General features: G+C 40.8%; 1 protein-coding gene across 5 annotated transcripts in view; it reads left to right on the top strand.

Moving 5' to 3' along the window:
• Positions 1 to 26,375, top strand: part of ptprsa (protein tyrosine phosphatase receptor type Sa) — a 230,194-nt gene that overhangs the window by 34,415 nt on the left and 169,404 nt on the right. For 4 of the 5 annotated variants that reach the window (XM_080506753.1, XM_080506754.1, XM_080506750.1 and 1 more), the window contains exon 2: positions 10,368 to 10,464. The gene's annotated coding sequence lies outside the window, so the exon portion shown is untranslated. Of the gene's footprint in view, positions 1 to 10,367; positions 10,465 to 23,345; positions 23,752 to 26,375 lie in introns of those variants that run through there. The other variant, XM_080506752.1, reaches the window with a different exon arrangement.

Below are 26,375 nucleotides of genomic sequence, written 5' to 3'. Positions count from 1 at the left end.
AGGATAGCATATCTGTAATTTATTTAAGAGCCCCACCAAGGGAGGGTTATTTTGGAGACAGAGACCTGGAAGGGAAGCATCCGGATGGCACTTTTTCTTGTTGTTTTTTTTTTTTTTTTTTTGCTCAAGGGGCTTGTAGGTAGACTCTACTCAGCAGTGACCTTCTGTGCAACGTGGAGGAGCACTGAGGTTGAACACTCTATTTATGTCTCAGTCCTCGGGTAATAACTGTTGAGACAGAAACAATTTCTCCGCGATCCTCAGGAACAATGGACGTGTTTGAATAATTGATGTGAAGTTTTGCTAAAAATCTTTTCACATTTTACCAGAGTAAAAGTGATGCTCCAGCTCTGACACCCTACACTTTGTCTCATCCTGAATTACTCTTCCGTTTGAAGACACAGTTCTCAGAAGGGTGCAGCGAGGAGTGCTCAACTTCCCGTGGTCAAACACAATTCACCTTTTGCCAGCGTGAAATAAAAGCATTGTCACTCCTAATTAGATGGGGGCTGATTAGCTTCGACAGGTGTGGCAGGTGTTCTGTTTACTCAAGCAGCAGTAACAAACACGCATGCAGCAATCTGCAGTAATTTATTAAAATCACCATCAAAGCTGCCACTTAACCACGCTGGTGTGATGAGGGTCTGCATGTGAAGTGAGGTGAAAGGGGTGGGGGCCATGGAGGCTGGTGGTGGTGGCACGCTATCATGGAGTTCATCCTTAATGAGTGTGGATTAGCGGGGATGATCCGGGCTTTGCAAAACCCCTGGTCCAGGCCTGGTGAGAGTTTTGTGTATGTGTGTGTTTGTGTGTGTTCATGTGTTCGTGTGTGTGTGTGTGTGTGTGTGTGTGTGTGTGTGTGTGTGTGTGTGTGTGTGTGTGTGTGTGTGTGTGTGTGTGTGTGTGTGTGTGTGTGTGTCCATGTGTGCCTATGTGTGCACAGTGATTGGAAGTGACATCATTACGCAATTCATACTCAGTTTGGAAATCTTTCTGAGAATTGTCTGCAATGGTCGATAACTGGACAAAAGTGTGTGTGTGTGTGTGTGTGTGTGTGTGTGTGTGTGTGTGTGTGTGTGTGTGTGTGTGGATTCCCACATCTCCCCACCAATGGCCATGCAATGCCCCGGCCACCTCCTCCCGAACAGATGATCGTGAGAGCTGATTAATATTTTTCTGCAGTGATTTATTCATTCGTTTAATTATTTGCGAGCTGTTGCCTGCAAAGGGATAATGTTTGTTAATCTTTTTTCCCCTTGAAATTTCTCAAAATTGTACATGAAATGAATAGTGAGCGTCTATCATGAATAAGAATTACACAGTAATTACTTCAAGCTGAAACTGCATTGTGTTTTTGATGCCTTCTTGATAAAACAGTCCCCTTCAGGCATTTTTTTTTTTTTTTTTTTTTTAGGGCCAACACGTCCATAGTATGCCACTGATGAGACAGGTTCAGAGAAACCTGTGACCGCATAGCATCACCCCGTGTGAATTTGCATGCTGGCAATTCACCCATGTCGACATGGAGGGGCATGTGAATGAGTATGACTCCTCTCTCCCATTGCAACTACTGATGAGCTTCCCTTGAACTTCATGTTTGAACTAGTGAGGCTGCTCAGAGGCCAGCGGAAACTTGTTGGGTTGTGTGGACTGAGAAGTTACTTGGATGAGTTGTGAATAACACATGCAGAACTTGATCTTAAATATTTGACAATTTAGAAATCAATTAAAAAGGTGAGAATTACATTTTAATGCACTCCCTTTCTTGCTATTTCGAATAGAACTCATTCCATAGTTTTGCCTACTGGGTCCATCTAACAGGCTTACATTCCCAACACCTCTCAGCTTGATGACAACTCTCTATTTCCAGTCGATGGCTAATCCGGAGATTTGCAGCAGCCACATAAAGACGCTACAGTGATATGTTTGCTGTCAAAATGAAATATGGGCCACAGTGACTAAATAGCAAAGCCGTTCTTCTGTTCAACTCTGGACCTGGATCACAAATACACATAGACTGCAGCACAAGATGGAAATCAGATAGTCAGACAATAATTTGAGTAGCAGCCATAAACATGTGGCCTGGGCGATTATTTATAATAATTAATCCACAGTGAACAGTCTCGACAGCTTCCCACCCTAACCCTCCACCAACTCACCACACGCACACATATAATAAACCCGCGCAAACTCCCCACCCCCGAGTCATTCAGGCTTGGGAACACAGCTGTGACCATCTCGGCGCCTTTCCAACCCAATGTCACCCGCGCTCCTATCGAAGGACATCGAAGGGATTTACTCTATCCCTCTCTGCCTCTTAAACCCCTGCACCTTCACAATAGAACGAGCTCTGTACTTTATCATGCCCATCATATCATGAACCATTAACATTGGGACCTACAATAACATTATTTATGGAGGCGTTAATATTAATATCGACCCGTGCGCTGTCAGGCGAAATGATTTACCGAGCACTGGAATGCCGAGCCATGTCGAGGTGGCAGGTGGACTAATTGAATATCAGTCACTGCATGCAGCATGCCAATAGACACACACTTGTCAACGAACAAGCACACACAATCGTCCCATCTACACATGCAAGAGAAGTCATAGTGACTTGCATGCATGACCTCACTTGCAAGCGCAGTGGGTACGAAGAAGTACGGCGCTTCTGCAGGTGTGCAGCAGGCAGGTCGCCTCACAGGCTTCTGAACTAATGTTGCATTGCAGTAATAATGACTGGAGATCTGCAGAGAGCATGCAAGTATAATGGACATTGTTGCACTCCTCTTCAGTCGGAGCAGCTCATGGTGGAAAGAGTTTCATCTGAGAAGTGTGCTGCTACAGTGCATAGAGGTCCGTGCAGAGAAGAGCACCAATGTATGGGATTAGTTAGATTAGCTTAGAGAATAATGAGGTTGGTGGAAAAAAAACTGCATAATTAACAGTTTGCATGTTTTTGGGGAATCTCTCTCTCTCTCTCTCTCTCTCTCTCTCTCTCTCTCTCTCTCTCTCTCTCTCTCTCTCTCTCTCGTCTCTCTCTCTCTCTCTCGCTCTCTCTCTCTCTCTCTCTCTCTCTCTCTCTCTCTCTCTCCCTCTCTGTCTCTCTCTCTGTCTTTCCTCTCTCTCTCTCTCCCTCTCTGTCTCATACCCATATATACACAAACTCTCTGGCTCTATCCGCATTGAATTTCAATCTGTAAATCCAATGTTTCCATTAATTTTCATGAATTGTAGTCAATGGTATTTTACTGAGCAATATATGTATGGTCCTTTTAAGAGTGTCTTTTTTATCTTTATTGAAATTGTTATTATCATTATCATCATTATTATTATTATTATTATTATTATTATTATTATTATTATTATTATTATTATTATTATTATTATTATTATTATTATGCTATACTAAATGACAGTTTTGTGTTCAAAGAGACCGACATTATCATGTAGTTTCAGTAATGTCGGTCAATGTTAATTTTTGTGCTTCATCAGTTTGTTTTGAAACCTTGTATGAAGAGTGCTAGTACAATAAAACTAGTTGCTTTATTCTGTATTGTTACATGAATGTATAAAACAAAACAACAACAAAAAGAGACTGAAGGACACTGTTATAGTACTATGTGGTCAATTTGTGTTGAGCACTCTCGTCCTGACCACTATACATTGTGTCTATATAAAGAATCCTACCTTTGATGTTTCTGTTAGATTTCAGTTTGTTTTTTTAAATTGTGCCGAAAGGTCAGCTTTTTTTGTCAAGACGACATTAGTGGCTCCGTGCAATGTTCTTTAAAGCAAACTTTTGAGGTTTTATTGTGTCAAAAAAGAAAACAATGAACCCCAATGGATCTATTCTATGGTGAAATGACAAAAATCTGACTGATATCTAATAGTATTAGAATTCAAGTCTTTGTATGTATCATGAAAGTTAAGAAACTCAGTCATTAGAATTCAATGGGTGCCGAAAGACATGATTAAAGAAACTGAATCATAAAAATAAAAGTGAGGTTTCATCTGTTCAATATAAAAGAATCTATATATTTCTTGAAATAAATAATAAATACAGTATATCATTTTAAAAACAGCACTCCACTAAAAACACTGTCGTGTAAAAGCCACATCTGTAATGTTATTATCTCTGTCTTCAAAACATCTGGAAAAAAGATGGATCATTTGCATTTTAAAAAGGAAAAAAAAAAGCATTTTCATTTGAGTTCCCCGTGAATTTGATATTCAAAGTGTGACTATACAAATACGACTTGCTTTAATCCTATGACATTCTAAAAAGCGGCAGAACTATATTTGAACCCCCGTGGCAAATATTCTTTCATGAGATTTTTATGTGTAGAGAGATGCTAAGAGTTCAAGTCAGTTCTATTCATGTCAACTATATAGAAGCTGGATCTAAGCTACTTCACTCTCTCTTCTGGTTGTTCATATCCCTGGACTTCACTCCTCTCCTCCTTTTCTTCTTTCCTCAGATCTTGTTTCTCAGCTTGTCATTTCCTCTCTGTTCCACTCTCTATTCCTCATTCACCACCACCCCAACTCCTCCCCGGTCTCCTCTCATCCTCATTTCTCCTCCTTGTGTCTCCTCTCCTCCTCTTGTCTTCTCTTCTCCGTCCCCTTGTGCTCACCTGTCGTTTTCCTCGCCATTTTCCTTTTGCTCTTCTATTCTCTTCTTGACTTTTCTTTTTCCCCCCTCTTCACCCGCCCCGCCTCCTCCCGGCCATTTCTTTGCCCATGTTTGCCATGTTTGCCAATCCTTTATCATTCCTCAGCTGAGCCATTCTTTTCTATCACATGTTTTCAGTGATTTGCTCTGCAATCATTAACTACTTACTCTTTCCATATTCCTTAATCTGTTTTTTGTTTTTTTTAATCTGTTCCAGTGTGTATTATTAGTATGTACGCTGTATGCTCATACTCGGAGATCAATGGAGACTTGGAAAATGGGGTAGAGGGAGCTTTAGATGAAGATGGGGAGATATCAGGTGCTATACCATAATAATTATATTCAAAGGCAAAACATGTCTGCTTTTGTTGTCAGACCAAGAACTGTTGACATTTGGTCATCTGTTTGAAATGTGCGTTTTCCTACTCTTCAAGTAGCAGACCTGTTGACATTTACACAGAATAGGTCAGCCTTGTGTTTGCTTACTTTTGTCCCCCCCGCCTCCCCGCATATATGCTTCAGGCATTGCAGTTCCATGTTCTTCTCATCTGAATCGACTCTATGTGGTCGCATTGCTGGAGAGAAACCACACAGACCCATTTCTGAGCATGCATGTTTTCATTTCCCAATTTGCCATGCACCATGATGCTCGGCCATCTGTCTCAGCACGGTGACTAAACTCAATGCCAGTATGTTGGAGGGTCATGAGAAAACAAACCGGAGCTGCTTTCCACGTGAGTGGACAAGGAATAACTTAACCCCCGTTCTGTCGTAAACAAGATTAAAAAAAAAAAAAAGGGCCAGCCTGAATTCAAGCATTGTGTTTTCACCTGCATCTGCGCAAGGGGTTGCTTTTATCTTAGATTCTGATTTAAGATGCATTTTAGCTTTCATTCTCCTCAGCTAACCCTTCATTCTGGCTGATTAATGGCGACTTGCCCAGCCAAGGGAGTGTCTCAAGCGACGGAGGAAGCGGTAGTGCAACAGCGTGTGTGCAGTGAATAAATGCTGTACATTAAACAAATTCCCCCGCGCTCATCTTGGCAGCCAGGCATGTGGGAGTATTACAGAATTCAACCTCACATTATTATTATTTTTTTCCTCTCACGGGGACCCACGCATCAATGCTCATGTGCCTTAATAGTCACGCATTTATTTATTTATTTGTTTGTTTGTTTGTTTGTTTGTTTGTTTGTTTACCTACCATCATAAACTCACCAATCTTTTTTTTTTTTTTTTTTTAAAGCGTATTCACTGGAAACATTTTACACAATTTAATATGAGCACCACAAATATTCCGTTTGTCTCGATTTGGGCTCTATAATGTGTTCACAAGCGTACTTTCTCACTCATACACATACATCTTCTCTCCGCTCGCTGCTCCTTTGCTGTGATCGGTATACCAGGGGATTCTCCTGAAGCTGGCCTGTTAGTTGACACTGATTGGCCCATGAGGGCCAGCTTGACCCCAGTAGCCTGTCAAAATAAAGAATTGTGTTGATGGTCAGTCGTTGAGGTAATAATGCCCATGGAGAATGCAAGGAGATTGTCTACATGCAGCGGCCAGTTCATGAGACAGCCGGGGAAGAGAGGAAAAGTCAATAGCGCTGGGCCTCGAGCAGAAAAGCACATTTGTAATAGTTTGTACAGCCAAAAGAGTCTGTAGGTTTCTAATTTGTTTGAGTCATAGAAAGAAAAAAAAGTTTTGTGGTGTTTTGGATATGAAAAGAAAAAAACATTTCTAATTTGAAACTGATTGCTGTTCATTTTGCAGTCGTGAAATTATCCAAAATACTTCTAAATAGTCTTTATAAATGTCAAACGTCATTTGTGATCCATGATGGATCGCCTTCACTGTGTCAAAATGCAGACCAGTCAAGTAAACTGGTAATTACAGGTGTTGGAGAAAAATCATTTTCACTAAGGCAGGGGTCAGCAACCTGCGGCTCTTCCGTCCCTCTGCGGTGCGGGGCGGGGCGGTGAGGCAGAGCGCACCCAGAACCAACTGTGTTGTGTGGTCACACTACAGAGAGTGTGGCAGCGACGTAACGTCATTACGCAACAATAATGGCGCGGCCACGGCTCGGGGCTCCCTGTGTCTGTGACACAGAAAGACCGCGGTTCTGTGGAGCGCCAACAATAACGGGAGGGCTTCTTGCAGATTTGTTGAAAGTGACGGCAAATTATAATTAGTTACACAACGACTAAATGACATTGAAAGCCACACCACTCACACTTACGGTTCTAAAAATCCCAGATCTCCTGCATATATCCGCCATTTTAATAATGTGTAGCTTCACAGAGCTGATAGCTGCAGTGCATTATGGGAGTTTCCATTTGTTGAGTTTTAAATGTAAATATTGGGGGTTATATTAGGTTTGTAGTGTTGGTAATGGTTGTGCTGTGTTTTTGTTGCTTCGTTCATGTAGTTAGTTACTTCATCTCGTTTAGTGTATTAGCTGTAAGTTGGCAACCGTGAGTGAAGAAGGTTGTGTGTGTCGTGTCCTCCTGCCATGGTCTGCCTGTTGGTGTGTCAAGTTAAAACACCGATGTGCACGTCTGGTATAAAGTATAAGCTTCATCTCCAGTGTGCTTCTTTGAGGTTGCTGGCCATATTATCAATGTGACATTATGACTGGCCGTGTGTGTGGACGTGCAGGTGTGTGTTGTGTTCAGTGGGAAATGGGACCAAATGGCTCTTTGAGTGTTAAATGTTGTGACCCCTGCACTAGGGGATCCAGAAAATTCCCTTTTTTTCCCATATTGCCTGAGCAGATACATTTTAATGTCGCTATTTCGGACTCTACATTCTTATTCTTTACAATGATCACATAATATTCAACTTGGTCAATTGTGACGACAATTTTAATTATGGTGTTGGATATACTTTTGACCTGTCCTGCCTTTTTTGAACTTGAATAAAGCTGATTTTTCCAAGAGCTTTTTGTGAAAATCATTTTTGGTTGTTCTCTACAACAGTACGTCCAAAGTGCAAAATTAAAAAAAAACCAAACAAAAACAAAGCAACAAAAACCCTTTTCATATCATGACATCTGAAAGACACTTGATTTGTAACATACTTTTTCTGTATGCATGTGGTTGCTTTATAAAAATACACTACAAAGTTTGTGTACACTTGGCATGCAAACTACACGACGTACACTGATCATTATGTTTCCGTGCGCATCATGTGATATTTCTGGAATTAAAATGGGAAAAAAAAAAACATTGTGTTATTTAACTTAATTTCTAACAGATCATTCTTGTGCAAAGCCGCCTATTGCCTTGAAGTAAATGCCCCAAGATTCAATCATCTGAGCTTTGTTCATTACGTTTGGTGTTTATAGTCTCATTTTGAATGTGCAGATGTAGAGGCCATGTGTATAAAAGTTCAGTTCAGATAAACTATTTCTATTATTACAGCATAGGCATCTGCCTTCACTTTACTTTCCAGGCAGTATAGAGAGAAAGACTGGAACAGGTTAGTCCAGGGACTCCCTGTTCGAGAGTCGGAGATCATGCAAGCAGGTAGTGGGGACAAGGACAGAGGAGGAAGTACACAGTCTGCAGGAGATACAGCAATGAGTGCAATGAATAACTTGTACTTTCATATAACAGTATGGGGAATTGAGAGAGCTCAGTACATTAAAGAAGTTCTCCCAACAGTGTCACTTTATAGCAGCTTAACGAAGAAAATGGTCCACACTGACCTGAGCCCGCCCTAAATATTGGTTTAGGCATGCAGCACAGTTTTAAGCCTCGTCTCAAAAAGTAGAGTGTTTCAGCCTTTCTAACTCAAACAGGAAGCTGGTTCTATAAGAAAGGAGCTTGATAGCTAAAGGCTCTGCCTCACATATTACTTTTTGAAACTTCAGAAGACCCCAATTAAGCATGCACTATGAGAATAACGTTTACTATTAATTTGGTGTAGAGTTTACTATGAACAGCTTTTTAAAACGCAGTGCGATAGAGCAACGGTCCCCAATCTTTTTTCGTGCCACGGGCTGGTTCAATGTCAAACAATATTTTCACGGAAGTGAGAAGTTATTTATTCTTTCTGTGCGGCCCGGTAACAACCCACGGACCGATACCAGGGTTGGGCACCGCTGCTATAGAGGCCTTTATTGATACAATGTTGCACATGGACTGCAATTACACTTATTTATGTTCTGAAACATTGCAATGAAGTATAATATCATCTTACAGGAGTATCTTGTATTAATGTCCGTAATTAACTTAGCATGAATGTATTTGTGTGATATCAAGTGGGACTCTGTCCATATTTGAGTTACTTGATTGAGGACATAGAGAAATTAATCAGCCTTTCCAGTGACCACATGATATATTATTGGAACATTATTATTATTATCATTATTATTATTATTATTATTATTATTATTATTATTATCGTTGTTGTTGTCGTTGATGTTAAATTCATTTGAAAACAATTTACATTTCAACAATGTCAAAGGACTACATAAAATAAGTAGAGTTTGAAAGGCATGAAAAAACTGTTCAAAAGTGTAAAGGTATAATAATTCAAGACATGTACATGTAATATCCAACAAATCTGCTTCCATAACTTACACCAGTAACCATAAGACACATGACTGTCATATTCTCAAATTCTATAACTTAAGGTAAAGTCAAAACACAACATATTTGAAAATCTTATTTTGCTAACCTTAATGCAGTCTGAGAGTACGTTTGGGAGAGACTCCCTGGTGTCTGTGTTATATCGACCACCTCGCTGTCATGCATTCCAGCAATGATATTCACACAGTTATCTTGCAGAAGACTCTGGGTGCGGGGTAATGATGAGCTCTTTTGACCTTTCACTTGAGATAACCTTCCTTCACTGCTCACCAGAAGCTCCTTAGGGTGGCTGCATTGCAACCCACAGCCGCAGACCTGACTGAGAGTATTGACTGGATATTGAGTGAGGCTGTGGTGCATTAGCCATGGCCTACAGAAGTATAGGAACTCATATCAGTGTTTGCAGAATCACACGTACAAAAACCCCCAAACAATTGCACTTAAGAATCAGGTCAGTACATCACATGTAAGTTATTAAAATGTGCAAACATTGTCATGAATATATAATATGTAAGATGCAGTCACACAAATTAAAAGCTTATTCTGCAAACCCAGACTTCTGAAGAAAGCAGAAACATCTCCGTCAATGCATATAGCACATGAGTGAATATCAAAACATTACTCAACTACACACACACACACACCCATACCCACACCCACACTTGTGCCCACTGATTCGGGCCAGGCTCATTAGAGATGTGAAGGAGAAAATGATTTAAAAAAAAAAAAAAAAAAGAAGGAAGGAAAAAAAAAAGCCAGGAGAGATTTCATACAGATTCACACTCCACAGCTCTCATGCAATCAGCAGTGAGCCTCCTCCTCACCCAAGAACTGTCGTCCTGTGGTCACAAAGGCCGGGGGGGGGGGGGGGGTGAGAGAGAGAGAGAGAGAGAGAGAGAGAGAGAGAGAGAGAGAGAGAGAGAGAGAGAGAGAGAGAGAGAGAGAGAGAGAGAGAGAGAGACTCATTTCAGCATTTGTCCAATTCCCCCACCTACCACTTGAGGAGGCAGTTCATTTAGTAGTCCCTTTCATTAATGTTTCTCTTTCATTTTTCCCTCTTTCCCTCCCTCTCTCCCTTCTTATATCTACTTTAAAGGTACGAGTGCGTGTGTAACAAGAAGGAGAAGAAGAAGACGAACGCACTGGAGCAGCCGAAGATATGAGGCTAAAGAGGTTTTGAAAACAACCCAGTGGTAAGTGGGCCCCCTAATTTTTTTTTTTTCCCCCACAGTGCACCGCCATTTTAGAAAAGTGGTTCTCTTCTTCAGAATCAATCTTGCAAGCTGCACAATGACTGATTCTCACAATGAGGGGCAGAAATCCATGCTTGTTTAATCCCCAAATTTGACAGAATTTTGCTGCCCAGCCAAGTTCTCTGGAAATTTCTTCTTTCCGGTTTATTTTTCTTCTCCCCCACCATCCTATCTTTTCTTTTTCACCTTACAAATCTCTCATAGTCATAGTGCAACATAATTCTGCAGTAATGAGATATTTTCTACTCAAGAGTCCTCCAATCACAACCGCAGATGCTCCTCTCCAGATTTCTAACACTACGGTGTTGCTTGTATTTTTCCTGAACCATCATGACTCACAGAATTAGGGCTGGCAAATCAACTGCCCTCCTACCTGAGAATATAATAGACCTTGTTTGTTTAATTAATACATTTTTTCATCAGTAATGGATTCCCATGAGGCACAGTGAGCAGTTAATCAAACCACAGACATTAAAAAAAAAAAAAAAAATCTATTGTTTTATCACCAAAGTCACAGCAGGGGATGTTGAAACTATAGTCTGTATGCAGTATTTACTATGCACAAGTGTGACCCAATTTTGTGTGAACACATCCACAAAGATTGTACAAGTTCATTGGAGCCTAGCTTATGCAGGTCCAATATGCTTGTCTGTGCCTCCTGATTATAAGCACATCATGGCACATGGTAAACTGTCATCCTCGTTCACACATTTCTATGTTCCCTCCATAAAACCCATCCATCCATATTGACAGTTGAGCTCAAGCTGAAAGAGAGCTATCATCACCTGTCACACCAGGCTGCACTGAGGAACTCCTTGTGCACTTCTGCAATTCTTTTATTCAACACACTGCGTTGATGATTTTCAGGTCTGGAAACTGTCAGTTCGGATGAAGAAAATCTCATGTTACATGGCTTTTTTTTAGAGCTCATTCATATTATTTTCTCCACTCTGGAATGCAGCTTTAAGTACCTCTTAAATAGTTTCTGGTCCACAAATGCACCCTTTGAAATTGGTTAATTATTTTTGTACTGTATGCAGCTCTCTTGAGATTAAAAACCTCCTAAAATAACATTTGTGGATCTTTCTTAATTGAAATCAACTCTTGCTTGTATTTCTAATGACGTGATTTATTTATTAAACTTTATCTTTTCGCAACAGTCTCTTGAGATTTCAAATCTTTTTTTAGAGAAAGTTCCCAGATAATGCGACAGCACAATATAACAAACACAGACAATGTGGTTGCCAGAGAGAGAGAAAAAAAGTGAGCGTGAGGTTTAGAGCAGCAAATTAAAAAGTCAACCTATAACTTTCTATTTTCCTTTCAGAGCTAGAAATCTCAAACAACTTGCTAAAATGCTAATGATGAGCAAAGATTAACATCCTGTTTGTTAGCGCCTCTCGAACAGGGATGGGTATTCCTGGTCCTTCAACACATGTGGTTGTAAATATTGACCCGTTATCAGGCTTTCTGCAGAGCGTCATGATCACACAATTTCATAAATTTCACCTAATGCAGTGTTCTTGGAATACGTATAATCCCACCAATTCTGACATTACAGTTTTGCATTTGTCTACTGCACATCCATTTTATCCATGGGTGGGCTAATATAATCACCCATATATTATAGTACTCGGTCAAAATGAAATCTCTCGCTAAGTTATGAAACACCCTCTGCAATGGGCTGCTTACAGCTCCAATCCAGTGGCTAGTTTAATTACAAGCTGAAATATGTACTGTAGTGGACTTTGCATCCATTGCATACGCTGTGCACATCATCCTCATTTCCATATCCTCACTTGATTATTTGTGCTGCTGGCAGAGTGGCAGACATGCAGAAACTGTGAATGAATGTGAACAAATGGTTGTCAGAGCAGATGCAAGCCCAGACATCCCCTCTCCATGTGCACAAGGCCCCCTGCTTCTCACCACTCAGCTGAAGCAGACAACCAGCTCCATGATAACAGCTGGATTGGGTACAGTTAGGCCTCAGTGACCCGTTTCATGTGAATCGCAGCAGCAACATTCCACATCTGGACCCCCCACTATCGGCTCCACAAGGTGGAAACTGGCCAAGAGGCAGGGCGACCAACAGTTGACTGATGGGTAAATGACATGGCTGTGTGGAATCTAAATATCACCAGATGGATTTTAAGAACTATTTCAACTTTTAATTAATAAAATTCATATTCAGTAATTGTGCTTTAATTGATATATCAGGATTTTAATAATATTTATGTTTGCACTCGTTGGTTTTTGCAGGCCTTGTTCTTATGGTCTCTCTGCCTACATGGTCTTCTGCTTGAGTTTGTTCAACAGTCTAAATTTGAACATTATGCACCTGGCGAAGGTGTGTGCAGGTTCATGTCTGCCATCCTGTGTTTGCTCTGCAAAGGACTGGTTACATGTGTGCTCTATTTTCGAAGGGTGATCTCTGATAGGTTTCATCCTCTGGTCAGGATATAAGGGTTACATTTAAACAAATCTGTAAGCTAACTCACAGTCATGGAGCGGCACTTTTTAGTTTTAAATGGTAAATGTTTTGCTCACCAGTCTCAATGAGCTTTACATGATGAATTGCACTTACTCATCCCCATACAAAATCACACACACATTCACACACTAAGGGTCTGCCTTGCAAGGTGCTCACAAACCATCTGCTCAATGGCACTTTGCACATCGAGAGGGCGAGATGAGTTAAAAAAAAAAAAATCAAACATCCTTGGGATTGAAAGATAACCTCCTCTACCACCACAACATTAACATTAGTTATAGATAATTTTGTATTCACATAAATAGAGAATACAGCAACAGAAACCTTATGACTGTCTTACAATATTCAATGCCTTGGATTTCTGTGATTCACCTCCACATTAAGCAAACGGTTTTTGTCTTTTAGTTGTTGTTACAAAGAGATGACAGCTTGGCCACACATGTCTCAATAGTGCACACAACTAATATTTTATAGTTTATGAATACCAAATAAATGCAATGATGCTGCTTTAAAGTAAAGAGGCACTCTTGATAAGCTGCTTCAGGTTTTTCCACACACTACTCCCCACCATCAAGGTTTAAGTCAGGATACTTTCAAAGTGTACTGATAAAAGGTCATCAGTGTTGGATTGCAAGCAGGTGCAATTTGCAAGTTTTTTAGTTTTTTTCTTCGAACAACCCGCCATCCATCTCAAGTGGAAATTAGGATCTAATTGGACTAAATGTCACTTGCATTTGTTTGACAGTGGCTTGTTTCAGAATGTTTCAGTCTGATTAAATCAGGGGTAGATATGGACTCCAGGGGCCACTAATGATGCCTTTGGCCACTCTTTAAGTTTAAAAATCACGTAATGAACATTGAGATTTTCACCTAATTGGATCTGCAGCATTTTAAAGAGAAATAATTTATTGATTTTCCCCAATAGAGTGCCTTTGTCTTGTTTGATGCGACAGTGCTCAGTTTTGTCGCTGATGCAGGTACCTTTGTTTACCACGAAGGAGAGGTGAGTTTCTCTGAGCGTACCTGACTTGGACAAATCCCCACAGCCTTTGCACCTGAGTGAACAGGCAGCGGCAACTGCTGGATGAGCTTTAAAGACAGTTTCTGAGGAGAAGCGCGCGGTAGCTCTTAAGTGGCTCCTAGGATGTTAGCAGCACAATTAAACAAAGCTCTGCTAATCTTTACAGCTGGTGTCAAGAGGCACTGTGTTCTCTCGGAGCACTGTTATCCTGAGCATGGCACTGGGAGCCTGACAGGCTGGATAATGTGCCCTGCGAGCTGCCACCATCCTCATCACAGCGGTGCGCACTTACTGTACAAGCAGCAACACAAATATAAGAAAGAAGAGGAAAACACAGCGGTGCATTAGCCTTATTCAATTAAATGTCTTTTGGTTATTTACATTGGCATTTGAGGAAATGGAAATCGACCTCATGTTTTGAATCAAACGAATGTTATCGTTGTTGTTTGGGACTGTTTTGCATACACGCCAGTCATAGTGATACTTCGAGGGGTCCCATTTTTGTTGTTTCCATCTGGGATTGTGATGAAAAGATGTGAGATTGTAATTTGTGCTTGATTATTTTTTCAGGATTTCTGTGGTGCAGGACAATGTTTTTGGCCTCCTGCTACACTGAGTTCGTTGTTATTGTCACACTGCATTTCATACCACCCGGGGGGCTTTGGCTGAACCTACAGACACTAAGAACTTTAACAGCAAAGTTTCTTCAGAAAAAACTATCCCACTAAACTTTCAGGAAGCTGAAGAATGAAAATAAACACCCTGCTGATGTATCTTAATAATAATAATAAAAAAAAAAAAAAAAACCTTGGATTTATTTTTGAGGGTGGTGTTAGGAGATGTAATCGCAGGTCTATTAATGCAGTCATTGCTGTGTTGCCTTAGGCCATAGGGCCTAATCCAGAGAAGTGAAAGTGAATGGGACTGTGGCTCAGGCTTGCCAGACTGACTTAGGTTCTGGTTGAGAGCACAGTGCTGTGTGGGCGAATCTATTCTGTCCTGGGCAGGGCACAGCATAAACATTGCCCAGGGAACGCAGGCAGGCAGGCAGGCAGGCAGGCAGGCAGGCAAGCAAGCAGGCAGGCAAGCAGGCAGTGAAGCGGACAAGAGCAAAACTATAAGGGTGGTTGCCTTTAATTTCCTTCGTAGTGACTCCCTTCAACTGTCCAGGGCCTGAGAGCAAGAGAAGGGAAAAAAGAGAACAGAGTGTGCATGTAAGTGGAAATTACCTGTTGTAGTATCATTTTTCTGGGACTTCACCAAAGTGTGTGCTGTTATCCAGCCTCGACCTCACATACACAGACACACACAAACGAAATAGCACGTTTTCATGGTGAATCTGACCGTATCCATCCGTCTGACAGCAGTAAAGCAACGGCTCGCCTGTCTGGCTCTCTTTAAGTGATCTGCGTTTGCTCTATGGCACTCTGACGCTTTGACCTCCTGACCCTTCGTGTAAACAGAGTATAGCTGGTAACCCATCCACCACCCTGCCAACACCACCCCCCACTATTCACTACCAAATAAGGAAGACGCAGCCACTGAGAGCCAGCAAGTCGGTCAGCCAACCCACTGTGGAGGCCATTAGTGAGCCAGCAAGCCAGCAGAGAGGTTGGTAGAAAACCACCTCTGGCATCACTCATCACTCCTGGCCTCTCAGCCTTCACCCCCCCCCCTCTGCTGAGAAGAAACGCACACACACTCACACCGTATACACACAGCACCATGTGCACAGTGACCCAAAAGCATTAAAGGCACTCAAATACAGTATACCGTATACAAAGACACACATTGAAAGGCACGTGTGGTTTGAAAACGCACGCACGCACGCACGCACGCACGCACACACACACACACACACACACACACACACACACACACACACACACACACACACACACACACACACACACACACACAACCACGCACGCACACACATACACACACATGCACCCAAATCACATAAAAATCTCCTTCAGGGTAGGTACAAAAGCCATATTCATATTCCAACCATACTACACATTTGCACAACATGTGCACAGAGTAATGATATATTGCTGCATAAAAACAGCTCTACACTAAACATAAATTGTACACTGGGTGGCTCAGGCATGGCCTCTGAACAATCAAAGATGTGTTTTAAACTTTGCTGAAAGAAAGATTGATATGGTGCAATATCATTACAGGTACTTGTGAGTTATAAAAGTGCTTATTATGTACTTAAATAAGTCTGCACACACATGCACGTCTTCACCTACGTACCCAGGCACACGTGCAGAATGCAAAAAGTACCAAGGGCATAATATGACTTAACTGTGTTTTACAATAGCTATATTTTAAATGATTGCCATCATTACTTTTAATCAGTTTTATGGACAAACCCAATTCTGTTTACACCAGTAGTTTAACTAGTACAGGTATACCTTCAATATCATCTGGTCAAAACAAGTTAATTTATTTAAAAAACACACGTACAAACTTACAAACCAGTATTAACTGAATTTTCTTTTTTTTTAGCAGTTGAAAAGTAGATAGCAACTGCTGTACACTGATTATTATTTTCCTCTATAGAGTTGCTTCAGTCAGCAACAAGTTCAATCCCAGACAAAATGAAATGATGATGATGTAACCCGCACATGATGTTCACCATTGGAGAACCGTACTTTACAACATTCACTGTTAAATTAACCGTCTGCTCCCTGCAGTAATGTCAGACTAGAGATCAGGTCATCCAGTGAACCAGGCAGCATAAAAACGTAACAATCAGTTGAACAGGCTTCACAGGACACGCAGTCAAACATGGCAGTGCAGAAGTATTCTCTCTTTGGCGCTGTCTTTGTCTATCTCTTTGTCTCGCTGCTTGAATTTCTTTGGTTTATTCTTTCACCTGCCTTCAATTCTCGGCTGAGTTCAATAGAGCTGGAGGGAAAAGCCTCTCAGAGAGAAAGACACACTCAGTAAGAACTGGTTTCACAAATGTTCATGAGTTAAAGGAAAATAGATGTGTGAGTAAGTGAGCATATTTGGTAACAAGAAAGCCCTTCTAGAGAATTCTATTGACTCGAGTGCATCATCATGACAAACATCACTTCAACATGAAAGCTATTTTTTAAGAAATGAATTTAGACTTTTGACAAAGAGACATACTAAAATGTTTTTAATGTAATTGGAGGTACAACAGTTGGACTTTGTTAACTTTGCTTGAAGTGTCTGTACAATGTTCAACACCAGCAAGAACTTGGCACAGTAGATGTCACTGAAAGATATCGGAAATGAACATTGGCTCACGTGTTTAAATGGAAAACAGATAGGGTATGCCCTGGACAACAGGACTAACACACACACACACACACACACACACACACACACGCACACGCACACGCACACGCACACTAATAAACCTATTATTGGATTACGTTGTGTTGAAGCAGTAAGACACTGAAAACTTACACCGCAAGACCGGAATCGGACACCTTCCCTTTAACACTACAGCCACTCCAAGTCGTGACTACTTTATTACCATTGAATTCATTAAAATAAATTAATAAATCAGTGTGGGTTGTTGTTGTCAGAAGTTTGGATGAGACCACATGTTGAAATGACGCTTGGCAAACGTGACGGCTGACCTGTAATCAGACAAACATGCTGTACCACATGCTGCGTGGCGTCTGAGGAGCTCAGAAATTCTTAAAAATGCAGAGAGAGCTGAAAGATGTATCCTCTGTCAGCGGCGTGTAATTCGTGGCATTCTCTTCGCTCTGCTCCTCCCAATGCACCGGCATGCTCCTATCTCCATTCTCAAACTCCTGTCTATTGCAGTGCTCACTGGTGTATCAAGGTAATGAATTCATAATCTCTCTCAAGCTCTTTGTAGATCTCTATCGTGGAGGGAGATAAGAGTGAGCATCGTTGCACTCTAATAGCCGTCAGTCTGCCTGTGTTCCTGCCTGCCTGTCGGGTGTGTTTGTGTGTACAGTGTGTGTGTGTGCATGTATGTGTTAAGCAGGCGCCACCCATCACCACAAACACCCACCATAGTGTCCTCCATTTTGGCTTCCGTGGAAGAAGAAAAAGGTTTTAGCCCACAGCATCGTCACCAATCAGCTCAATGTTGAAGCTCCAAGGCAGCAAATGTCTCCCAGAGAGAAGAGTGTTAAACACAGTGCACTGGTCCATTTCTCCTCTTTCTTCTACTGTCTTGTACACACGAAAACAACACCGAACACTTATCAACCTGTGTGACAAACACTCAGTCACAGGGGAAGTAAATATCTGAGAGGGGGAGGCAGATTTGGAGTAACTAAACTTGTGGCAAAGGGTCGTTCTGGAGGGCCAACTGCTATACGCACGCGTTTTTAATTGTGTTTTCGCTTGGGTGATGAAATGTCCTCCATTTGAGCAGGGGCTGGCAGTAAGTGGGCTGTCGCCTCCGGGGACAGAGTGAGCGATGGCCCGCTGCTATCGGAGGTGATTGTGCCTCAACCCCTAAGGGTGACATAGATGAACGAAAAGGGGAGCGGGGAGACAATAAGGAAAGGAACAATGTTCCTTTTTTTTTTTTTTCCTTAACAGCTTCACATGGAGTTTAAACAGGATGGGGAAAATGACAAATTCTGAGAAGTCAGGTGAATCAGGACAAGCTAACCTTTGGTTTGATTTACGTGTGTTGCGATTTCCACTCTGGTTGGCTCCTGAGTGTGTCCTGATTTACTAAATAGAGTGGGGCCTTTTGAAGGGAACACATTTTCACAAGAGTTGGCGAACTGCTTAAGAATAACATGAATCCTCCTAAAGCATAATGTATACTCCATGTGCAAACAATATGCAAAGAGTATGTGTCCACGAACGACCTCCAGCAGCCGCTAACTACTTGTTTGATGCATAGAATGCAAGAGGAAGTGGAAGACCACCTTGGCTGTAATTGGTCCACTCTACTACGTCATGGAAAATGTTAAGAAACTCCATATGTGATCCAGATGATGGTATTGGAGAAATGCCATTGACAACAATGAACACGACACACCGATCGGGGCTGGGCAAAAAATTATTTTGGTGTCTGTCCTTCACAACGCTTTTCACGCCTCCAGGGAATATGGATGACTCCGTGCAGGACGCTAGCCTGACGCTACAGCCTGCTGGCTTGCACCTGAAGCTGACGTTTGCAGCGTCACTGACAAGCTTTTGTGCCAAATTGCTCTTTATGACCAAAAAATAAACACTCTCATGAGGTCCATATGGTTTGGCAACCGATCCGTGTCGGCCCCCTTGTGTTACAGTTGTGCACTACTTTGCTACGCATACGACTTATGTGTAATGCAGCCACTGTAGTAAATATCAGCCTTCACTTTCAGGCATTTGTCTATTCAATTCAATAATACATTTACAGTAAAAAAGGGTAGCTTGTTTATGGACTATATATAAGATGGTTTTGAACCCCTGTACTCCAACATTTGGTGGAATGGTACTGAAACTTTGCACTCAAGTAACATACTGTTTTCACGACAGTGTTTTCGATTGAAAAAGGCAAACCTTTATTGCTTTTTCTGGTCGTTTATGTGACAATGGCGTTCACAGTACTCGAAAAGCTTTGAAAAGCTACTTCGTGCAAAGTTTTCAAAATGCTCCGCCCATTCACATGTAGCACGGCAATAATGACGGTGGAACCGAGGTGCTGTTTGTGCCTTTCACGCTTAAATTTAACAGCGCTTTTCCGGTAAAGTGCACATTTACTACACTATCATCTGAATCACTTGTGGAGACACATTTTTTTCATACACCAGATACTGAGTAGGCCAAAACGAAAAAGAAAGACAGTTTAAAGACACTTGAAGTGTTCCCTGTTTGTACACATGGGTGGTTGCATTACATAAACACAGACTCTGCTTGTGGCGCGACAGGAAAACTACAGCCTTTTCAGTCTCCAAGTACAGTTTTCAAAATGTTGCCTGAGAGCAACAGTTTTTGGAAACAAAGGACCAAAAATGACACCATTTTCAGTTGTTTCAATCGTTTTCATGTAACCAGGGCCTAAAACTCTTGTTACCTCGTTGAAAATGTATTCAGGTACAAGTAAATGTCCAGTTTTTCCAATTGTTGTGGTGAAAGTACATGTTGTGGCAAAGCATATAGGAATAGAAAAAGCATGCTGAAATTATTTGTTTAGTCTCCAAATAAAACATTAATTGTGGATAAAAAGGTTTGATTAATAATTCAAATTGTGGGTGTACTCAGCAGAGTCATAATCACATTGTACTTAACTATGATAAAAGTTACACTTGACAAGAAATACATCTGTGATATTGAGTACATGTTTTTATGACCTGACTTCTTTTAAAATCTGACATAATTCCTATTTTGGAATAATTACAGTTAAACAAACACTCCTCTCGATTGAAATGCTTTCTACTTAATGTGAAAGTTCCGCAATTGACTGCAGTGATAAGCGGATATTGTGGTGAGGATCACCTTTGCTTGGAAGCATAAAAGCTGACAGAAGGAGGCCAGTAGTTCCAACAAGGTTCACTGGTTGTTTTGGAGCATCTTCACACAGTACATGCTGTTACATGATTCGATAACAAGACGCAAACGATTAAACACTTTCCCCCGAGCACTTGCCACATCTTCCGCTTTCTGAATTTACATGGCGTTTATGAACACACTCAAAAGGAAAACAAAAAAAAAGTGGAGAGAGAGAGAGAGAGACAGCGAGAGAGAAGGGGAAGAGAGCTCAGAGAGTGGAGGAGTCTCATTATTCTGTTATGGATTGCACATGTCAGGCAGTAAGTGCTCTTTTTATCCTTCCAAAGCACTAGCCTCGGCCACTGAGCGCATTTCCCTACCCGAGTGAAATTTACCATGTTAAGGCTCAAGCCACCAGGGGAATGGTGGTGAGAGCTCTGGGTTGCCGCTAAGATTTACCGCCTTGATTAAATAAGGGGCTGTAGTGTGAATAAGAGGCCAAGGGAGAAATCTACATAACATAAACACATGTTTTTTGCTCGCCAGTAAATTGATTGGACCCTCACCCACCCGCACACACCCTTTTGCACCTCTTTATTGTGTGCTACATGTCACACCAGATTTTAAACAAAGAGCAGAAAGGGGGCAGTGGAGGATTGCTTGTGGCTCACCATGGCTCTCTGCCAGCACACAGCAGATATGGGTCTTTTTAAAAGGGCTTGTTCCCATCCATTACTGCCTGCATACCTTGAAAAGTTCACAAAAAATATATATTGCTGCTCCCCCTCCAACTGGGCTCAGGAGGACTATTATTTCATGCTCTGCTCTGTGCTTCAAAAAAGGAAAAAAAAAACCTAGCCCTTTCCAAAGATTGCTTAATTAAATCTCATTTCCCTCCATTTCCCCTGTACACATTGGTTATTTCTGTGTTGGGAAAGCACTTTGATGCAGTCAGCTACCAGCATTTTTCAGGTGAAAAGCTGTAGCAGAGCTATGGGACGCACTATTTTTCTTCTCTGATGCCACAATGTAATTGCCAAGATCAGCGAGTCGCTTTTGATACTTTCTCTTTAAAGTGTCTTTACATTTAATTGATGGCCAAACAAACCAAAATAGTAATAATGAAACACTCCCTTTCTAACTGTTAAGCATTCAGATTTTTTGCTGCATGCTGGCCAGTGGTGACTGGCTTGATTGATGTGTCTCCAAAGTGTGTCTCGCCTCCCTGTCGGACACCAGCTGTCCCTTTTCAAATTCAAATTCTACTAACCAATCAGAACTGCTGCTCCACAAAAAAAAAAAGCCCGAAGTCATGTTTTATTTCAAACCAATTTACAAAAAAAAAAAAAAAAAACTTAAAGAGAGGAAACTTCTAATGATGTCTTTAAACTTCACATATCTCACATCACAAGAGTAAGACTCTCATATGCTGGAAATGATTTTCATAGTGTTTTTGTTTTGCATGTTGCACATATCAACCAAAATAAATTGGTCTTAAAACTTTCAATTTGACTGAAGTAAGTTTAACTCAAGTTTGATCAAAACTAAGGGGGCTTATTGAGCACCACAAGGATGGTATATTTTGTAAATTCAATTGCAAGATAATTGGATTTGATAAAAATCCAATTATTCTAATAAAAGATAGACAAAAAGATTTGCCCTTGAATTAGGGATGAGTTAGTTTCCTTAAGTAGTCATTAGTTTTCTAGTTACTTAAACTTTGAAAACTATTGCACGTGTTACTTTAATTGTCTTTTGTTTATCTTCACATGGTGTATTGTTGTATTGTATTGTTGTGACACATCTGATCACTGTCTGAGTTTGATGACTTAATCACTCGTTGAGTTCAGCTGAAATGTCTTCAGTTAGTTAAAAGTCAAACTGATGGTGCACACTTGATATGTCGGTCTGCAAGTGCTCCACTGCACATGCTCCTACAAGGGTGGGACTGTATTCAGCATTTATGCAGAATTCTGCACAACACTTGCTCTTGAAAGAAACACGTCTGGGACAAACTACCAGCATGAAGACAGAAGCAGATGGCTTTTATAAAGCTAAACTCAGAGCAAATACATCTCCGGCATTGTGAAAACAAATTAAAGCAGGGTAAAACCAAACAGTCATCAGCGAACAAAGAGACAGCACCTCTTCAAATGTTTTAGACAAAAGATTAACAGGTTCTAAGAATTTACAAGAGTTGTAACTCTGTTATTAGTTTCACATTACTCAGTTACTCACGTTAGGATCAAAAGTAGTGGTATTGCAAAAAATGCATCACTTTAAATGCACTATTTCAAACATGGCTCTTATATTGGCATTGTTAAATTGTAACAAGTTTACGTTTAACTTAAATTACCAGCATTTTTTTTTTTAATATCCACCCAAATCTTTTAATATATAGTAAAACAATGACATACAGCATTACTGGAACCCACATGGTTGTTGGAAGTAAAAGATGCATGATAAATTAAGTAATTGAATTAGTTGCGCGTCATTACGCATCGCCGTAGCGTTTGTCGAGTGTCCTTGTTTTTGTTTTTAATCCACCATTTGCGGTAAATAATTAAATATCAAACGAAAGCTGAAGCACGGGAACTCGTCTCCTTAAGAAATTCCACCTAAACGTGCTTGAACGCACCAAGTGTTGAGATTCACTGCAGAGGAGAAGTCAGGAGACGAAGTTTGTGAGGCGGCAGTGAACGCAGCACAGAGCTCCGTTTTTTCTCTCCCCCCTCCTGCCAAAGAGGGGAGGGAGAAAAAGGGGGGTATTTGACTCCTGTCTCCCCACCCCCAGCCCGTATGAGGTGGATTTAGTAAGAAAGGAATCCAAACCTGGGACGCGGAGATAACGAGAGACACCAATAAAGAGATACACGTTTGGAGATCCGCGCGCGGCGGTGTCGCGCACGGATTATTATAGGGTTTTTTATTTTTTTTATTTGTATTTTTTTACGGAGGAGATTCTGGCTCGGAGCGTCTGATCTGAGGAGAAGGGGGGAGAGAGAGAAGGAATACAAACGCACGGAGAATAATCGGAGTATTTTAAACCCGCTCCCCCTCAGTTAACAAGTGACTCTGTGTCGCTGGAGAAAGTGGAGTACAGCCGTTTCTTCTTCACCCCCCGAACCACGTCGAGGATGCAACGCAACCACACTTTGCTGAGGGAGCGACTACGGATTTAAAAACGCTGTTGTCCCCCCTGTAAACCAACCAGGGGGGGTTAGTCTCCAAAATACCTTTCCCAGCCGCCGAAGTAAGTGATCGCAGCGATTCTGTCTCTTCACGGTCTCCCCAACTCTCAATGTCATAAATCAGCTCGGACTGCAGACAAGTTACTTTATGAATGAACGTACGAGAAAAAAACCCAAAACAAAACAAAAACAAAAGCATTCAACTTTTAAGTGTATACCCCTACTCCTACCAATCCGCCGGTGGGGGGGGGGGGGATAAAATAAATAAAAATAAATAAATAAATAAATCACAGCTCTCCCTTGCGACTTCTCCTGGACGCTCTTTGCGCTCACTTTGTTCGCTTTTAGTAACTTTCTTTGCGCTTTCCCACGCGTAACTTGTGGTTATGCACGTTTAAAACATATTCAGGACTTATCAAACACGCTTATGAAAGTGTTTCATCCCCAATTCAAAAGTATTCTTCCTTTTGTTGGGACAGTTAACTTCTCTGAGTTGTGGTGTTCAGTACACATAGCTACGGTTTACAAATACTTACACTGCTACAATTTAGCGGTATTCTCCGCAGTCTTTGATGAGAAATATTTAAAGTGAGTAATTCTGCTCAACCATGTACTTTATACTCCTACTTTAAACATTATACTTTGTTACACTGAGTGGGCTGATCATTTCGATTCATGTTCAAGCAATGAAGGTAATTCATTGAGCAGAAATAACTTTGGCTTAATATCTACAATTGGTTTTGTATACCCCCTTTTTAAACTGTGCATTATATACAGGTAATCTGATTAGGATTATCTGCTACTGACTGTAACTGAATTTGGTTAAGAAGCAACTAATACATTAAGTAGACTGTGGGAACAGTACTTTTACTTAAATACTTGATGGAAAAAACACAACTTTTACTTCCGATTGAGTAAAATTATTTCTCAGAGTGATTAGGGCTTTATTGAAGTTATGACTTGTAATAGAGCTTATTTTTGTAATAACAATTACAACAAATTGTTTTTTAAAGATAATTATGTCAATGACATGCATATTATTATTATTATTATTATTATTATTATTATTAGATATCTCACTTGAAAGTGTCTCATGTCTTCATCAAGAAGAAACTTTTTCAGGGTTGTGTTGAAAAAGTTTGAACTATTGCTTATGGCTAGAGTCTCCGTTTCTCTCCCTCTAATCTCTGTATCTTTCTTTGGTTTGTAAAAGCGTGGCTTCAGTAATTCAAGTGAGTCCAATTTGAATTGCAATGGATCTTAATTTTCAGAGAACATTTAAGGCTAAACCTTCCTCAGGCAATGACCCCCCCCCCCTCCTCCTGTGGCACCATCTGAACTGAAAGAAAAAAAAGAGTGATGCATTGTATTGGATGGAAGTTACAGAGTTCAGCTCAAACAGTATTTACATAATATCAAAAGCTATTAAATGTAGGAGGTTTTGAGACCAGTGAAGGAGAAGGCAACAGGCAATACTACTGGGGGGAAAAAGTTTATAGTTGTAGTTGTTGTTTTTTTTTTTCTACCTGTATAGGAGCTGCAGCTCATCCGTCTTGCATCCTTGGATTGAATAAATCTGCTCCCCTGTATAAATAAACCCATTTGTCTTATGAGGAAAGTCACATGTTGATTGTCAGTAGCGAGCAGACGTGTTGTCCTTCAGAGTAATTGGATAACATATAAACCAAGAGGCTGCACATCAAGTGTGTTCTGGATTCTTAATGTGGCTTTAATTGAACAATTTATCACCCCTGATCACTGTCAAATAACTGGGCAACAAAGACAAAAGGCAATGAATATGCCCAGGATAAGCTGCCAGGCAGAGTTGGGGAAGCGTGACCGACGTGTCTGTCATGACGGCATCAGAAAGGTTCTGTCTTATTTAATTTAATTTACCTTTTTTTATTTATTTTCCCTGCGTAGGAATCACAAATCAGTGGGTCTGTGAATGACATGCTGGTAAACAGTGGTATTGCATGGCATAGAAAGAGGGAGAAGTGAGAACATTACATCTTTGAAAACTTCTTTTATTGGACTCAGCCTTTCATTTCTCCCTGGAGCTTCTTTCCCTACAGTTGGAAGAAAAGCTAATTGAATTGTGCCCTGTAAAGTAACCCCACTCCCCACCCCCTTAAAAAATATATATTAAGGTCCAGTAGAAGTGTCCTCCTTGGTGTATTGAAAAGCATTTCTTTGCTTATCACTACTTTCTGAACTGTTTTCTTTTATTTCCCATACCTGAACAGAAAGGTGTATTCACCTTAATTTTGACATGATATAAGTAGAGGGAGAAGGAAGGGAGATTCCAAATGATCTTGACTACTGTTCAGTTGCACATTTGTCACCTATAGAAAATAAACATAACAAAAATTAAAAAAACAAAGCTATTTGATCCACATGAGATGAATAATTGTGTTTGCAATACTAAATTGTGAACTGTCTTACAAACAACTTTATATTTTTATTTTCTAATATTATAGTTAAACATGTAATAGTATTACTTGCACGGCGCTATTCAGCAGAGCGCTCATATTTGTTGCTTGCTCAAGATTTGCCCTATGTTGGAGGCTTTTGGGACCACACCCGGTGCCCAGTTCATTTTGTTCATTTCCAAATTAGCAGCATGTTGGTATTATCAAGTGCTTTGCAATTAGTCACATTGCACTTGACGCAAGAACCTAGCTAA

The sequence above is a fragment of the Blennius ocellaris genome (genome assembly GCF_963422515.1).
Source record: "Blennius ocellaris genome assembly, chromosome: 12".
NCBI lineage: Eukaryota > Metazoa > Chordata > Actinopteri > Blenniiformes > Blenniidae > Blennius > Blennius ocellaris.
Note: the sequence above shows the minus strand (reverse complement) of the source record. Positions and strands in the feature narration are given on the sequence as shown.